Genomic DNA, 19,337 nt, shown 5'->3' with positions numbered 1-19,337 from the left:
ACGTAAGAGGCCCTGTTTTCTGGTATGGATATGTGGGATCACACGGATTCCTGCTAAGCTTTTTGGTAGAGTGGATGGGCTGCTAGCTCTTCACCAACTTGGAAGAGGCTGGGCAAGCAATTCCCAAGATTACAAAATCATTAAGGATATAAGATGAAAAGCTGAGAAGAATATAGCCAGTATCTTAGTATAATGTTATAATGGGGCTGAAAAAGAGGTTGCACTATAACATGGTTCCTTGTTGCTGTGTGTAGGTGTCCCCTCGTCACCACAGAAAATAGAACTAGGGGACAGGTAGATAGATAGATACGTAGTATTGTTTGAGGCTTAGTGGAAATAAAATGCACACCACTGTTCCTGGGCAGGAGAAAGGAGGATGGAGATTAGTAGAAAAAACCATGTTTTTATGGCTGATGGTACTGCCAAGTGGGTTATTTTTTTTTATCTTAGGCTGCATTCGATCCTGTATGTGTCCTAAACATCACTCTAGGAGAGGAAATAAATGGCCTGAGCTGCTTCCACACTTTCTCCTTTTCTCTTTAAGACCATGCAAAGACACAATTCTTACTAGGGGCTGCACAGAGTGTGTGCCTATTCAACTCATTTATCTCAGCATTGCCTTTACGCTGGCTGAATGTCAGGCAGTTAGCCCACCTCCAGCCGTAATATCTGTAACTATTTCTCAAATTCAAGGTGCAGCCAAGATAATGAATCTCTTAGAGAATAAATACATTCCTATATGTATGAAAAATGTTCATATGAACAGTCATTTCTGCATCAATGTTGTGTTCCTATTTAAAATTCACAGCAACAAGCAAGGGAAATACAAGCCTCTCTTTGAGCCTCCACCCACAAAGTGATGACTCTATACAGATCAACAGCAGAAAATTCTGCTTCTAATGAACCTGTGACAGTGGTGTAGCCATTTTGACACAGATCTTGGTGTAAAGAATGAAATACTTCTATGCAGCTTGACAACCACCCAGGCTTGTTCTTGCCTTCTTTATCTTTGCAGGTTTGGCCAAAACTCCACACTTGACAATGAGGCCACCCCAAAGAAGCTCTACTGGGCTTATGAGTTCTGCTTTTCATTTAATTCCTTTTTGAAGAGGGAAAGTAATAACATCTCCCAACCATATTCCATTTTTGACATCAGGTTAAGATCACTAAGTCAACCATGTTAATCCATGACATGATTTCTCCTTTCTAGTTCAACAGGCAAAAATGTTTAATGTCTCTCAACTTTTAAATAGTCGACACTACTCACCAACAGGAATGCGTTGATGTGAAGCACCCAGAACTGTTGCATAGAATGCATGCCAGGTTTGTCTCTGCATCCCCATGCTCAGTTAAGAACAGAGTTCTGTTGTTATCAGAATGGGTGCAGCTGAATAAAGCAGAATTAAAGCTGAGGTTGTGGAAAATTAACCAGCAGCATCAGAACTACACATATAGCCAGCAGGCATCAACCAGCCTTTTCCAGCAGAGATGAGCACAATGAGAAAGATGCCACTCACATAGGTAATTGAGAGGATTTTTTAACTAAGATATCTATCGCCCTCCTTGTGGGTATGACAGTAGAAATGGACAGTAACAATTTAAATTACTAATCTGGTCAAAACCTTGCAATATTGTTAGAGTAATCTAAACTTATGAAGAACTCTTTTGACCTACTCATTCAGTTTGCTTAGTTCCAAGATCCATATAAAGGGGGAAAGAAAGTTGCATTTTCAATTACATGGACTTGAAGTGGATAAGTCTTTTATGGATTTTTATTGATGTTGGGGGGATACTGAAGACATGCAGAGAGTCAGATTGTGCACCCCAAATCCAGAGGAGCTGTTTCTCATAGGCCCACTAATTTCAGTAGGTTTTCTCTCTAAAAAAGGACCTACCATCCTGAGAAATAACTGCCTGAACCAGCTCAAATTGCATCCTTCTGACTGCTTTGGACAGCTAAAAAGAGGAAAAGGAAGCTACTTCTCAATTTGTTTAATGTTCATTTCTACCCATAAGTGTGGGAGAAGTCATCCTCTGAGTACTTTTTATTCTGTGGTGACACAAAATAGCAAATGCCAAATAACAAGCATACAAACCTGCTGATGAAAGAAGTCAGCAAAGTCCCATTTTATTGAAGGAGAGGAGGTGTTAATTACAGACCTCATGGTAACTGAGCTGCCGAGAACTACTAAGTATAATATTCAAATCCAAATGGTGCATTATTTCCTGATTCTTACATGTTCAGATATTTAGACTAAGTTCAAGATGGATAATATTTTTCTTTTTACTTTAAAAAATGTTTTCCTACACTTTATGTTAAAGTCTGTTTTATCTGCAAATACAGTGGAGAACATAAGGCAGTAAAAAAGGCAATTGTCTTACCAGAATTAAAATTATGAAATATCCATAGACCTAAAGACAAAAGCAAACTTGAAGCAGACATGCTACATCAACAGAAACCAATGTAGCCCCAGTCAGTAGTATCAATTTCTCATTGTGTGCAGCAGCAAGCCCAGCTACGGTTCAGGTGGGAAGTCCTGGTCCCAGTGGCCAGTTGTTGTCCCAGGTATCTAAGGCCTGGGTGAGGTGTCTGATCTGCATTGGCAGGATTTAGGTGTCAGCCTTCCTTCACTGCTTTGGAGAAATGATGCTTCATTGCCTCAGCTGTGGCAGGCACCTATGTTCCTCTCAAAACCATGCGCTTGTGTCCCTTGGCACTGCTAGTGAGTACATTCAGGTGTGCTTCCCTGCTGGCTGCACTTCGCCAGAGGTAAAGGCTTACTCTACCCAAGCCTACTTGACATTCAGGTGAGGCATCCCTATGCCCAAGACTCTTTGAGACCTCAGTTCAGCCTTTGAACATCTTTGATGCTAATTATGATATAACAGCTATGTGAAGTATAGTCTATATTTGAGTCGACTAAGACTAAGACAAATTGTTGCTACTGAAACCCCTCGGGATTTCCTGTATACAACCTGTTTAGTGAATGTGGGATTCATTTCAACTCATTGCAGCCACCATTGCAAGTTAAACTGTCAATCTAAGCTACATGACCTCAAAGACACCTCCAGAAGATGATTCATTTCACATGCTATGAACACTTCTCTGTTGCTCTTTTGTCTCTGTTGATCACAGAAGGAACTGAGGTGCCTCACTTAGCTTATGATCAAGTGAAAAAGGAAGAATTTAATGTTAGGGCTGTTTGATCTTATGCTTTGGTTTCTTGTAATTTATTATGCTTTGTGTATAAATTAGGTTCTGTATGGGAAGTGTTCGTTGTTTTGTTACCAGTGGTCATAATATCAATACTAATAAACACACCTTCACATATGGAAACTGAAACCTGAAGTGTCTTATTGGTGCTGGTTTCAAATACTACAGCTGGCTAGAAGCAGACTATTTAAAAGCATATTTTTTTAAATAAAGAGGGGAAAGTAGCAGATCAAACCACATGAGAGAGTACAGTGAGTGGGAAGGATGCAGCTTTATATTGATGATAATTTTATTCTTTCAAGCTCCAGTGACTTACATTATCCTTTCTGCAGCTAAAATTCCATTGTGTTTATGGCATTTAATAAAAAAGTACAGGTCGGTTATTATTGCTGTCAGCAAAGGACTTTTCTTGAAGTCATTTAAACTACATACTAAAATTTAAATGCAGTGAGTTAGGTGTCGATTTCACTTGAATACCTAAGCACACGCAGATATTAGCTCAGAATCTTTTCTGTTAGACAATGGTCACATAAAGTAATTAAAAATGAGTTATCAGAACTTCATTTTGTCAGTAATTTATTCTGTAATTCTTAATAATGATACAGTGAAGATGTTTATTAGTACACTCAGTTTATTTAATAACTTTTGTGTATGTCGTGTAACTGAAGTTTGAGCTTAGATTTGTAGAGGTACTTCAGTTCTATTCTTGCTACTATTTCTCCTGTCCTTATGCTGTTCTTCAAAATAAAGTTTTAACATACTATTATGGATACACAAAGAAGGGAAGATTCAAGACATGCAGATAGAAAGAAGGAGCATGATTCCTACTGATTTTTAATAGATTTGATACGTAACTGCTATTTATGCCTTTAAAGTATTTCCTGAAATGATTTAAATCAAAGAGAAAATGGAATGTTCAAACCCTAGTGCATACAAGCAAACTGCACATGCAGGTAAAGATTTTAAACTTGCATGTTGTTTTGGTACTTACATGGCCTGCTTACCTGTCATATCCAAGCATTTAACAATACATATGCCCTTCTGTCCTCATCAAAGAAAAAATCATGGGTTAGTTATTTTTGGTTTGCCTGCCCCAAATCCAAAGTACATGGGAAAGGTCATGCTGACTTCTTGGTTATCCTTATTTCACAAGTAGTACCTAGCACCAGTGAGGGCTGTGCTTTGCAAAACTACTGTTCGAGACTTCTCCTGCTGAGAGAAGGCTGCGTGTTGGACATGACCACAGTGACAACCAGCAGCGGAGATTCACATGCAACAAGGGCCAGTTTCTGTTGCAATTTTGACACTATAGGGCATTCAGGAGAAAAAAACCCACTGCTCACAGCAAGGTCAGTGAGCTGCTGCTTTTTTTCTAAAAACTATCACTGTCACAATATCGGAAGCGTTGTCCAGTCCAGTTTGAGCATGAATCTCCCTGGCTAGATTTATGTCATCAGATGTGGGGTTTGGGATTGCATAAATGTAATATATTACCAAGTAGAGCTCAAGGACATTAGGGTTGCAGACTAACAAAATGCAGAGTCAGGTGCCACTGTTTGGAGAATATGAGAACAAAAGGTTTACACCTTGGGGTTTTTTTGTTAGCAGTAATCTCCTTCAGTCACAATGACACGTGGGTTGAGGTATCTGTTCTTTCTTCAGGTGCCATTCCATGCTGATGTGTCAGGAGAGTTTAGTGCTTATGATTTAGATGCACTTGCTATCAGAGCTCTGCTTTTGTCCTGCTAAATCCAGATAAATCACACCTGAATTCCCAAAAATATTCTGAGAGGGCTCAAATAATATGGGAGATATAATAATTTTTGTAGTACTTTGCGGGGGGAAGTTCTGGAAATCAGTGTAACTTCAGCCCCTAACAGCCTATGTTTTACCCTGAAAGTATTTAAGAGAGCTCCCATTTGCCTCAGCAGTCAGAAAGACTACTGGTTATTAGCAGTTCAGACTCAACGAAATATGCCCATGCTCTCCCTCCTAGTCTTTTCTGTGGTGCCGTATTTCAGACAGAAGAGTTTAAGATGCTAGTAGCTAGCACAGCCAAAAGATTATTATTTTTTTTTAGGAATTACGTGTAGACTAATACTAATCCAAATGGAAGTTGATAGATCTGAACTAGCAGTGTATTTTGTTTCCTGTACCTTATATTTTAATAGCTAGTAAGTAAAACCTAGTTGGTGTTAGTCTACTGGTAATTTTAAGTGTAAAAGCAACCCTCTCTGTGGTCAAGACATCTGAAATGACATAAGAAAAGGAATGAAAATAAAAGGTGTAATGTGAAGACAGATGGGTTTCTACAGCCTTCAGCTCCCATGGTAACAAAGGATTTTGTACTAAATATTCACAGTGTAGGTTTCAGGACAGAATATGGAACATCATACAACATTTCAAAGAAAGTCTGAGATGCCTAAAATTCATTATCAGAAGAAACATGATAAGGGTTAATCGACAGACCATTTTTCTTTCTAATGTTCTTGATCTGATTTGAGACATTTCTAACAGAGAGATATTTTATCCTGTATAACCACATTTCCGTAGCAAAAGTTTTAGACCCACCCATGCCCAAGTGGGCATTCAGAGCCCTCCTCTCCTGCAGACCTGAGTCATTGTGGAGGTTTCCCCAGCAATATGTAACAAATTCTTTATGACTTTGTTAGGTGTTTTGCAGATACTGCTTTTGCACTAGCTATTTAGCATGAACTAGTCTATGTGATTCACTTTATGAAAATTATTTCCTATTAAAACCTTTCTACTGGAAAACTTAAGTCAATCATTATACCATTCATTTTATTCAAAGCTTGTGGTTTTGATTGCACGGTGTTTAATCAAATAGAGAATGTTATTTCATAAGTAACATCATTCGAAATCAGTTTGATGAGCACAGGAGCTGGAGGAGCCAGATAACAGCAATAAACAGGAAAGGGCATTGTGACAAGTAATGCAAGGAAGTAAAGGCTGTGATGGAAACTGAGACAGCAGTGTAAGCAACCCAAAAATTTAAAGATGGTGTGTTATCCTTCAGTAGATGTAAGGTAGTCATACAAAAGAATTATCACCTGACATGCCTTCAGTTTCCATGTGCTTTTAAAAATAGGGACAGAGCTGAAGAAGAATGGGTATGTGAAGGAAGAGCAGAGAAGAGACAAAGTTTCAGGGACAATTGAGCCCTTGCAGATACCTGCTGAAAAACAATGCCTGGAAAACAGATATGTGCTCAAGAACAAAAGATTTATGAGCGAGGCCAAGGGCTGTTGTGACTGGTGGAGTAAACAGAGCTGTTGACTGTCAGATTAGATAAGAGGAGTAATCCTAGTTATTTCTGCTTTGACACAATCACAATGATCACAGAAAGCCACCAACTTCAGCAACAGTCAAGAGGGTATTAATGTTTTCAATGCCAAAAATAAACATTCCAAAACACAACAGTCTTTGTGTTAATCAATTGTTCTACCATAACTGAGAAGGTGGATAGAGAGGGAAACATGCTGCATGAATAAGCATGAACGGGCCCCTTAAGCATACTTGTATTTTATTTTATACATATTTTACAATCATATGTGTATACCCCAAATACATATAAAATACTTTATTTTTCTGGCAAAACTTCATTTACTGCCTTTAAATCTGTTTTCTGTTTGAAACAGGAGTAGGAGTTCTGTGTTCCTTATAAAAATTACCTAAGCTTCACAAAGTATCCTGTCAAAATACTTGGTAACCAGGCACTTCAGTCTCATAAGTATTTTGGAAGAATACCATAATTCCCTTTTAAACAGTTTTCTGTTGAAGAAAACAAACACACCAATTTAAGCCTATTAACACAAAACAGATCTCTTTTGTCAAACCATGTAATTTCTTTCCCTTAACTATGCACTAAAAAATTCCTAGTTATATCTATCAAGAGATTAGTTTCCTTTTTTTTTTTTTTCTTTTTTCTTTTACTTCAAAAGCAGCTAACTACACAAAATTGAAGAGAATATAATAGAGGAAGTTGGAAAGTTGGAGGGTAGCATAGGTTTCAGATCAGAAGCAAAGGTGCTTCTCTGGAAGGTCTGCATGGAAAAAGTGAACTTGAAGAGGAAAAATAAATTTTGCACAATAGTATGGCCTCTGAAACCAATCTGAATCAACAGAATTCAACAGGAGCTTCAAAGGCGATTACAATGATGACCTGCTGTCCTGTGAAATAATAATATAGTCACAGAGATAGTTTTGTAGAAGCCATTTGTGGAATTCTTGAAAGAAACTAGGACTTTTCAGTTAAAATGTATTTATAGGTTACTGACTTACTGACTGATGACAAAGAAGTGAAGCCCACACCAAACCCATAAGCAGACAATTTGGTTTCCTTATGAAACAGGAACACAAATACCAGATAAGTAATAGAAAAGTCAGAGAAATTTCTGACTTTCTATAAAAATAATAATAAAAAAAGGAAGTAAATGTTGTTTCTGAATAAAATTGTCTTGCTCTGGTATTCAAGAAATAAGTTTCCCACAGGCACTGTTGAACCCCACTGGCCGAAAGCCTTAGAGGAGTTCTAAAGTAAAAGTGTTGGTAATATGTGCCCTTTTTACACACACACTCATGTTTTAACTTGCAATAAAACTGCAGATATGTAAATTACTTCAGAAGTTCACTTAATACCCCATTTTTTTGTCTATAACTATGAACTTGCTATGAATTTCTTCTGCTGAACCCTTTTTGCATAATACAGTAGGTTTGACTGTGGCCTTATTATCCTTTAGTGCCATCCCTTACCAACGTAAAACATCACCACAGACTTTGCCTGAACTTCCCCCTTCCCTCTTTGTACAAGCTTCTTACCATCTGCTATATATCCTTAGATGCTTTCTTTGTTTACATATGGATTTTGGTTCATTATCTGTCAAAAAACCACAGATTTATTTCTCCCAAACTGTCCCCTCGGCTATGAGGTGTTCTGTCAGTGTTTTTAGAGTAACACCCCTATTGCTATTTGAAACAATGCCTATAATATTCAATACTGGCAAATTTCCAGATGACCACTGGATTCCCAGAGGTGATCTGTGCAATTTTCAAGTGAAAGCAAGAGTCTCAGTTTCAGGACTATGCAGCATGGGAGCAAAATATCAAACTAAGGTGGTCCCAAGGGAACAGCTGCAATGCCAGCTTGATTTCTTCAAAAGCAGCAAGATGTTTCTGTTTCTGTTGCTGTTATGTTCAAAGCCCCATAGCTCTAAAAAAAGGTTTTCACAATTAGATATGGAAAGAGAGATGACATATAGGGTTTTTTACAAGTTAACATTAAAACTTTGTGCGTTACTACAATGCAGACTTTGGCTCCCGTGAGAAAATTTGCACACCGGAGAGAATTCCATTTATTTAGCCCAAGTTTCCTAATGATTTCCTCTATTCCCAGTTTTCCAAGTTCTTCTGCACCTGTCTCTGACTAATACTAATTAAGGTGCTCTCTTTAAACTCTCCTCTGCTCCACCAAGTGTTTTAAAGAGTGCCAAGCACACCACCCAAATTTTGTGTGCTGCTTCTGCCATCTCCTGTATATGTGTTTAATCTCTGACAGGTTTGCAAAAAGCAGGAGAGAAGGAATAATGTAAGAGGAGGAATAATGTAATATTTATCAGCAAAACCAGTTTGAGAACAGCAACAATACAACCTACTGATTCTTGCTCCAGGAATAAAAAACACAACCCAGAAACAAAACTCCTGCTCCTCATAAACTAATCATACAGATTAGATATTTAGATGAAGAATAAGCTTTTAATCTTATACCATGACATTTGTACATGGGAAATATTTAACAAGAAAGGCAAGAGGGGAAATGTTTGAAGAATGTCCTGATTTGGGAGATCACCATTTTATTTACTTGGAGCAGGGCATTATTGTAGAGAGAGTTCAGAAAATTAAATGAACTTTAACAAATTTGCTGGTTATACACTTCTTGAAATGAATGTTCACAGTTACTGTAGAGATCCTTCTAGAATTTAGTTGTGGTTGGGTTTATGAGACCTTTCTGGTTCTATTAAATGAGCTGAATACAGACTAAGGACTAACATAAAACCCACTGAAGTTACTGTAAGTCATTTATATACTGAAGCAAGAAATCTAACCTCTCTTTCCTGTACAGGTTTCAGGTCACCTACAAATGAGCTTTTTCTCACTCATTTATGATAGCTCTCCTGCACTTACCTAGCAGAAGGTTTCACTCTTGGATAAGGCAACCTTCCCTTCCATTTAATCAGCTTCTCTGTGTGCCCAGGGAAACTCATGTGTAGGTTCCTTCTGACAGGAGAGGGACAAGAAAAAATACATTTAAAGGAAAGGGAGGAGGAGGAGTTTGCAGGTGCATGGAAGACCAAGTGAACAAGTACAAAACTGCAGTCTCCTCTTCTGCTGCTGCTTCCTGAGGACCAGGCACATGGATTGGAGTTAGACCACAGACTGTCCTGCTCTTCAGAGAAAAACAGGAAATAACACTAAGCATCTAAACAGTAATTCAAGAAAAATATGCCGATTTAAGTTACCACTATTCTTAGATAATAAAAAAAGACAGTCTCAAATGGTTCAGAAGGGCTATATGATTACTGATGTTGTACATGCTCAGGATACCAGAGGAAAATAGAATTTTCCTACACGAGACTCACAATCTGCAGGAAGTTCATCTTTTATAAAGCAGCTTTTTCAAAGAATCTATATACAGAACTGTGACTCACCACCACCCAAGTAGTTTAAGAGAAGTTAAAAGAAAAAAGCAAGTAAACAAGCCTAAGCCTAGTGTCTTGCTCAATCTCCCCCAACCCCTCTGCCTTTCTTCCACCCTTCCCAGGAAAGATTCAGAAGAGTTTATAATGATGAAGAAGTATAGCCCTATAAAACATTAAAGAGGCCAACAGAAATAGCTACTTTGAATGTCTCCAAAGCCCCTTTAAGGTCTTAATTGCCAGTCACGTTAAAAGCTCTCTGTACAGACTCTAATTGAAAATGAAGTGTAGGAGAAATGAAATCTAGCCTCATCTAAGTCAGTAGGAGTCTTATCATCTACACTGACAGCAGCAGAATTTCACACAGGATATTTACTGTTGCCATCCTGGTGAATAGCTCAGCACCTTTTTTAACACTCAGCTGGAAACTTTTTAGCAGCACAGTACAACCAGATTTTACAGCCTGATCCTTGCTATGTTGTGTAGTCACAGAGAATGTGAGCAAATGTATAGACAGATGTGACAATACTTACATGCTTGTAAGATTGCTTGGACTTTTACCAATGGGAAATGCTGTGACTCATATGACCATTATTACACAGTGCCTTGCATATAAGTGACTCCTAAATTCTTTGCAAATCTCAGTTCTATGAGAATTTTAAATTAAGTTTTGCACTGTCCATTTTTTGCAGTCATGATCCTTGCAGCTATGGAAGGGTCCCTTTCAAGTCTGAAACACAGTGGGGATAATTTTGCACTTCTTTTTCTGCTTGTTTATATCTACTTATTGTAATCCCTGTTCAAGCAATAATGAAATAAAATGAACAACCTAACTGAATTGTCAGTTTGAATGTTTCCAGCATTCAAAAAAGAAAAAAGCTACAAACAACTAAGATTCAAGAGAACAAAGAAATTGTGACAAAACTTTTTGATCAGAAAGCAGATGGTGTGAGGTATTAAAATTAGATACCTGTTAAATATAAAATATGTTATGTGAACAAAAATGCAATATTTGCCTTTCCTACACAGCTTTGCATGAACGTGTTTAACATCTTCCCCCCAAGTGAAGACTGAGAAGGAGCAGCTATGGTTTCAGGACCAGCGTTTAATGGAAGCACAGAAGTACTGGAGAACTTAAACATCACAAGCGTATTACTCATTCATACTTTTCTACCATTTAAAATGCACAAAAGCTGTAACACAGACAGCATTTTCATGTTTTTGATTAAGATAATTCTTCTTATAGCTGTAACCGGTACTTTTTATTCACTAAACTGAAGTTCTGTCCATACTTACCTTTCAAGCCAGATGGTGATTTTTGCCTAGAGGGATTCCAGAAGGGCATTCTTGCAATAGGAATGTACTTTGTATCTGGTACAGAAAAACAAAGAGCAGCCAGGCATGAGGCTCTGTGTTGTTCTGTTCTGCAGACTGTTTTTTCACGTATCTCTCTCTCTCTCTCTCTCTCCCTGTTCTGTTCTCCATTTAATTTCTTCATGCACCTTTCCAGACCCCTACCAAACCTTTATTGAGTAGAAGATGACCTACACTATCTAGATTCCCAACAGCAGAGACATCCTTGCCCATCTGAGGTTAGTAACTAAAAGGCATCAGTTCATTTCAGAATGAGTCATGATTCAATATATTAATTCAATCTATTAAAATGGCCATGTATTTGACTAAAAGGCTTATCGTTTTGTTTCTCCTTCACATTTATGATAAATCTTTTCAGGTTTTACAGCATTATCTTCTTTAATAATATTTGTTAAAACATGTGTACATTTAAATGACGTTTTCTTCAAAACAGAACCTAACTGGTTTCTCACCATTGACCATACCAAGTGTTAGGAATTAGGTTCTTTGAAGCTCAGTTTCTTAATTACCTTGAAAGCAGATATTGCTGATCTACTTAAAGTTGTTCTATTTTTTTCTCATAATAGACCCCAACATTTTCAGAAAAAACAAATAACAGATGGGTTAATCTATTTTTATTTATTAAGTGATAAGTCTAAGAGACTTAAGAAAAAAAGGAGTCTGAACTGTATGTGTATGGAGGACACTAAGCTGTGTGTTATCATGCTTAGTACTGTTTGAACAAACATCTCTGTAGTGTTCACTCAGGCTGAATTCATTTACTCTATTGGGCTCAGTATTTGTCTGCAGTATAAGAAGAAATCCTGTATAAAATAAAACTTAAAGGAAAATGGTATTTTCCCTTGAATTGAAGTTCTTCCTGTGCAGGCTTGAAATGCATGTATGGTATAGAATATATCACTTTGTTGTTGCAAGGTTTCTGTAGATGAGGAGAGAAGAAATAAACAACAGTTTCCCCCAAAGCAATTTACAAATAAATATAAAATGTCTTAATGGATATTATATTAATGTATCTTCATATAGGTGACCAATAGTCATATGTTACCCATTTATTTATTTATTACTGTAGGGTAGCAACTATTATAAAATAGAATGAAGGCCTGGTTAAACTAATATTTAGCTAGTTGTTTATGTTACAGTAAGATCCAAAGCATGCTTCAGGGTGCAATGGTGGTACCCTAAAAGGGACAATCACTTAAGATGAACAAAATGTAGACAAGGACACTCTAGAGCTGTCATTGTCTTAGAGAGATCTGGGTTATGCAAATTGCTACAACAGAACACCAAGAGGAGACAATTCTGCAAGCAATTTCTGTTGTACAGTTACATAGGCTCAGCTTGTCACATTGTATTTCTATTCCATAATACAATATAAAATCAGATGCTCCTTGAAAACTTCTAATTAATTTGGGAATTTATACGAAGTAATTTATCTTTGATTCAATCCTTTTAATTTTATGGTACAAGAGAAATGTGAATAAAGACATCATCTTCCAGCAAGTCTCTACATGACTGGGCCAAAGCAGTGAAAGGAAGCAAGTTTAGATACTAGCCCACTCCCTTATTGGCAAACGTTGAAACAACTTATCCCTGATTGAGCTGTCTTGCTGCATTAAAATCAACACACAGGTAAGAAAAACAAAGAGTAGTTCAGTTAAATAACACAAAACCAGAGCAAACAAGGAATTTTATCATAGCGCTAGTCAGCAAAGCTAATAATATGCAAATGACAACCTTTTTAACTACACATGAGGGAGTTAGACCACTGAAATGTTGAAAGTTTATCTCATTTTTAAATCCCAGCATTGTTTTGGGAGTTCCACAATTCTGTATATATCACAGAAGTCTAAACATTCCCCTTCATACATACAATTCCTTTCAAACAGAAAAACTTCTTAGGAGGATCTCTAAGTTTCTCTATGCACTTGCTGGAGAAAACAATAAAAGGTAGCAATTTTCAATTCTGGCAGTGAACCTATTACCTGACAATTTGCTATAGTTACCCATAATTAGATTTATTGATAAAACCTATACTTTTTGGCGGATTTGATTTTTCTATATCTTTAGCACCCTTTAACATGGGTCATTAGACCAAATCCACAGCATTTTATTTATTCCACAAATATGATGAGTGCTAGAGCAGGAGAGACAGATAAATGCAAAATATGGAAACTCTGAATTCTTTCTAGTTTAATGCTCTATATAGGTTTTATCGATTTAATATACCTACAAGAGAAAAGGAATTTCAGGCTCACTGGCTACAGAATGAGAAGCTTTGCTAATACATAATTTAGGTCAAATCTTCAGAGCTTGTGATTATTTTTTTTTTCCCCAACAGTAGCTAGGACAAAATTTCATCAAGGTATTTATTTTGCAGCAGCACAAGCCAGTATTAATGCCTAACCTGATTTCAATACTGTCTCTCCAAAAGCTTAAAACAAGGTGGCTCAAAATATCTTGTGGCCACATCTCATAGAGTACAAATAGTCACCTGATCTCAGTTCACATACTCTCCTACCAACTGATTCACTTATCTGATCCATCGTATTGATAATAGAATGAAGTTAAACACAAGCAAAGTCTGTTAGTGTTTTCCTGGGCATTACCTGCCTTCCATCTGTACCAGGCAAAGCCAGAACTAATATTATAGCCATTTTATATATATACTATATATATATATATATATAAAATATTGACAGGAGATACTATCTAAGAAATAGTAGCTACCTATATAAAGCCTCAGGCCAGGCAGGTGTCCTGGGTAGCTCAAAAGGTGAGTTTTCTATGCTGAACCGGAACTGTGAGCCTGAGCATAAATCCTGGCCTAATAATGGGAATTCTTTGTGTTGATGCTCTGTTTTTTCCATCGCAGTCTTCTTTCACAGTACAAAATATAGTGAACACTAGACACTTCTGAATCTCAGAAGTCTTTCACCAACTTCTCTTTGAACCCTGACATGAGTGCTTGAATGGTTATTTGTAGCTGCACAAGCTTTTAAAATGCCTCCCCTTAGAACCTGTTTTACGAGCAGTAATACCCGCAAATCTGTTCTCAGGATAGCAGTCAGTTGGTAGTATTTGATAATACTGAATTATTCACAGAGCCAGTTTCCTTGTTACATGCCTACCTGGTTGGTTTCTACAATACTGTCATGTTTGGGTTGCTGCTTGTAGCTGATATTAGATGTGATGCATAGTGATTAAAAGCTTTTAAGATGCATATTTTCTGAGATTTATTTAGTTCACCGTATTTAATATTATAACCCAATATTCTTGAATGATCTCACACTTTTTTTCTATCTCACTTTATGCATTCTCATAATGGAAATTAAGTAACTGAGTGGTAATACTAGTGTTTTTCTCAAAAATTATGTGAGATTTCCAAGGCAATTTGATTTTAAATAATTACACCCTGGAGTTTTCTTGTTCATCATTAGGATAATTTAGTTGGATTCTTCACAAGTCCTTAACTGTGTAGTATGGATCAGTGCTTCTTCAAAGATTTTGAAGGACTCAATAATTGTTTTTTTTATTATTATTTCCTTGCCCTTCTGTTGACACTTATTTGCTATTTGAGCAGATGAACAAGTTTAATGACCACTTAACAAGTTTAAAACATTAGGTCATTATTTTTAAGTACTCTTCTCCTTTTGTAACAGTGTACATCATTACATACAGCATAAGAGAGCCCATTTATTTAGGAGATAGAAGTCTAAGAAAGCAGAAAGAGCAATGGAGAGTGAGTAACAGTAATGAGAACAATTTAAGCCAAAGGGCAATGCTGGAACAGGAACAGATAAATATAAATTGCCCGTTAATTGAATATTAAAACATTTTTAGTCTCTTAGTTGCTGTCTGTTATAATCCCCACTGGACCCCTTTTGCAGATGGTTGTTAGTTTGTACCCATAAGAAAGCTGGGACATGACAGCACCAGCTTTCACACCCAGACTTTTTTTGACAGTTATTTCTTATCTGTCTTGGTATTTAACAACCTTAATAGTAAAACAAAGAGTTATTTACTTGAGGTAACTCTCTTAAAAGCAACATGTGCAAGGAAAATCTTAAAATAAGAAATGTAAGATACAAATTTAGTGCACAGGGTTAGCTACTTTGGTGCATCTCTCCTAGTTATCCTTCAATGTGCCCAGACATCTCCTGAATACATTCTCCTTCCCCAGAAGTTCCACATTTTTGCTTATTCCTAACCTATTTTTCTTCAGGGTTACATTTTGGACACCACTAGAAGCTTTCTTGGCTGGAAGCAGATTAGACAGATGCTTAAATGTGGTTCCTCAAAACTGACTAGCAAGCAGATATGTGAATTCTATAAACATCATTGGATAGTTCTTCCTGGAATGGGGAAATTCAGATACTTAAGGATTTTCCATATGCTTCTAATTAACACTATCTGCCAGTTATCCCCACCCAATCTGAACTACTCATTTATCCCAAGGCATACTTGGCATGAGTAATACACTCATAATAAATTTTGCGGAGTTATTAAATCTATACCTGTTCAGTTATCTTATAATCTCTAGTTCCAACACAAGCTTTTTATGGAGTGACTTGTCCTATATCCCTGCCTGGTAATAAATAGCTAAAATAAAGCTATATAGTGCTGTGAGGCACATAAGAAATAAAACCAAACAGTGCTTTGCATATTTTCTTATCAGGAGACCTAAGCCTTCTGTTCAGCATTTGTTAAAGCCATCACCAGCATTAATGTGCTTGTTCATATAATAATTGTAGATTCACAATTAGTCCGAGTAATTCAATGCATTCTGTTGTTGAAGGAGTAGATCTCATCAGTATTCCAGCAGAACTAACAAAGTTGCTTCACACAGAGTTCAAGAGTGCAACTTTAAAGTCCAGATACAACTATTTTTACAGTTTAAGATTTCTGTAATATGAAACAAAGAAAAACATGTTCATTATTAAGGATCACAATTATGTTAAGGAATAAGCAGTAGTTCCGTGGAATGATGCAATTCTCATAGACTGGGTTTTAAAAAAAATTGAACCTATTGAGATTGGTGATATTGGAACACACATCTGAAGATTTTAAAGCAAGAGTTCTTGCTTACATCTGAACAAAGCCTAACGCAGCACACACTATTCATTACCCTCACATCTGCAATTCTTTGTAAATTGAACTAATACATTTTTTACCTAAAATTTAACTTTGGGTTTAGCTCACTTTTGTATATAAAAAATTAATTTTTTAGTTACTTCGGAAGCACTAAACTGGTACTTTAGCTGTAATTTTAAGATTCTTCTAAAGACAATAAAATAAAAGGAACACAGAAAATATGTTGAAGGGAAAGAAAAAAAAAAAAGAGCTTTTGCAGACCTGGATTATGATTAATTCACAGTTCTAAAATGCTTGTCAAGCTAATCTGGGCTGCTGTAGTCAAGAATAGTGGTCCTTGCAAAAGAAAACATACGGACAAGAAAATCTGGTAAAATAAAACAGCGCTGGCAAAATGATTAAAAAAGAATTGTAGCAGTGTTATACTTTACACAGAACTGTAATTCTATGCAACCCATGCTTATATAAGTGAAATAAACTTACATCAATAGTATTTTAAGTTCCCACATAAACAAAGCTAACTAAATGCTTCTACGATATCACACAGCAAGTTCACAATGACTAAAATTGCATTCTTTGGAAAGCACAGCATTTGCCACAATAATGACTATTGTCCCATATGAGGGTCATGTAGGCGGGAATGGATGCAACAGAGCTGTTCTCCGAAATAAAAAAGCAGTTTTGTTATAGATTTTCAGATTTTTTCTTGCTTCTGACAAATTTTAACGTCTTGCTTTCTTTATATTTGAAGGCAATGTGCTTTTGTTGTGGCTTCTGCTTCTGCTCCCTATGGACAATTTGACTTTTCAGATATGAATACCACAAAATTAATGGTCCAGTTAACTTACTTTTCTAGGAGGTTAGCTGTCAGTGCCACCTGTTTGTGTGGTACATGCTTATCTTTTCCCATGATGGTGATCAGCTTTAGGCTTTCTAGTGATTTACCATAAGTATTTTCTGCAAATACTTTCCACATTGTTACAGCGTGTATAGCAAGGTGTAGAAAACACTGGTGACTGACGCTTCTGCTGCCCATTCCCAAGGGCCTCAACTTCCTGACTGTAGACACCAGACACTCAGGAAAACCTTGCTAGCCTGTCCGATCACAGCTTTTTCTTGTAGAAGAGATTCAAATGAGGCTAGTGTCTTAACCACTTTCTTCACCCTACCTTTATTACCAACTACTACCCTTCCTTCCTTCCTCGTTCACTCATATGCCTATTTAACCTTTTGGGCTTTCTGATTTCATTGCACTCATTTCCAACCACTGATTTTGAAGACTAAATCTTTTTCATTGAAATGGCAGCCTGAGTGATAGTTTGTGTTGTTTGCCTACCTTACTCTCCTGCTGTGTATGTACAGGTTTTGCATTTGTTTTGACCTGAAGAAATGTAGAGGCATGAAGCTGGGTTAATTAGCACTGATAACATACAGCTGTGGGCTGGCTTCAGGGGCGGTGGGTTGGCTGGTGTAGATAAGGTGCAGCTGTGGCTGGTTCTGGTAAGGGGTTGGGCAGCCGAGGAAGAGAGAGGAGGAAGAAGCAGAAAGAAGAGAGAGACCGTGTGCCATGGATGAGGTGAGATGAGGAGAAGGCAGCAGAGGGACTGTATGAAGAGCATGCTGGTATGGGATGGTAAAAGACCTTGTTGCAGCTGGCTAGTTTGGAGAGTGCTGTGACAACAAAACACATATATTTGTTAAGATACAGCTCTTGTGCCTTGGTTTTCTCTCCTCCTCAGTGAAAGATGTAGTCTGTTAGGTAGAACTGGCTTTTAGTGAACCAGCCCTTCCTATTCCCCAGACTTTCCCTTGAAGCATAATGATTTTCAGTCATTACTTTTAACATTTTGCCTTGTACTGATACAAATAAAAAAGTTACAGAGAAAGAGAAGTTTCCTTATATTCCCTACTGTAAAGGCTAATTAATGTAAGAATTAATGTTACTTCCAGAAGTTGTTGGGTTTGGGGGTTGGGCTTTTTTTCCTTTTTGCATCAAAAAGCATGAAGCTGAAGATACCTCAAAAGGTAGCATATGTAATAAGATTTTTTTTAAAAAGCTCCTCTTTGTTTGGTATTAAACACCCTTTTTGATTAATGTTCTATGAGGGAGTATGCTATATGTTACTAAAAAGGAATAGAATTTAAAAATGCCATTGTTCATTTATATACTATGGAAGAGTAAGCATGAATTTTTTTTTAGTGTGATGAGTTGACTCAATCACTAAAATATAATTATGGACTATCAAGACCACTTGTATTCAATACACTGGAAGTTTATTCTCATGTTTTAAAGAAATAGCCAGTCTGTGTCTGCCCACTAGCAGATCAGATTGAAACTACCATGGGACATCAGCAAAAGATGAAGCATCCACAAACTTAAGCAGCCACTCAGGGAAGATACTCTGAACTGTAGTTTTGGTACTCAATTGAATGAGTACATTTACACTCCCTCTTATTCCTTTTGGCTCTGGACTTAATCGACCACAAAGTAATACCATAAAACACACATTAAGTAAATACCTCCAGTTTTATTATTAAAGAAGTTAATGATAGAAGTCAATGAAACAGAAACAATTGGATGGAGTCTCCTTCTCTGGAGGCATTCAAAACTCACCTGGATGCGATCCTGTGCAACCTGCTTTATCAGGGGGGTTGGACTAGGTGATCTCCAGAGGTCCTTCCAACCCTGACCTTTCTGTGATTCTCTGGCTAAGACTCAGGTATTTCACATTTGCTAATACAGCAAAAGCAGCACTGAGACCCGGCTCGCTGTCTGAGCCCTACAGCTGAGTTCATGAGAATCTCACCTGATTAAGCCATGTGGAAGTACAACCTAAGGCTGTAACATCTCTGCTTACAGTCTAGGGTGGGGTTTTTTTGCATAATTCAGTTAATTTCACGATACCTAATGTCATAATGGTCACACATGACACAAACTGCATGAG

The 19,337-nt window shown here is 37.1% G+C and overlaps 1 long non-coding RNA gene across 2 annotated transcripts in view; it reads right to left on the bottom strand.

The window, feature by feature from the left end:
- The window catches only part of LOC119150216, a 37,501-nt gene extending 19,653 nt beyond the window's left edge, over positions 1-17,848 (bottom strand). Inside the window, exons 1-4 of one of the 2 annotated variants that reach the window (XR_005104967.1) lie at positions 17,241-17,848; positions 11,224-16,203; positions 9,416-9,508; positions 1,268-1,387 (exon numbers count right to left, since the gene is read on the bottom strand). This is a non-coding gene — a long non-coding RNA (uncharacterized LOC119150216). The remainder of the gene's footprint in view (positions 1-1,267; positions 1,388-9,415; positions 9,509-11,223; positions 16,204-17,240) is intronic. The other variant, XR_005104968.1, reaches the window with a different exon arrangement.
- Between the last annotated feature and the right edge of the window lie 1,489 nt (positions 17,849-19,337).

This window comes from Falco rusticolus, chromosome 6 (assembly GCF_015220075.1).
Source record: "Falco rusticolus isolate bFalRus1 chromosome 6, bFalRus1.pri, whole genome shotgun sequence".
Lineage (NCBI taxonomy): Eukaryota > Metazoa > Chordata > Aves > Falconiformes > Falconidae > Falco > Falco rusticolus.
Note: the sequence above shows the minus strand (reverse complement) of the source record. Positions and strands in the feature narration are given on the sequence as shown.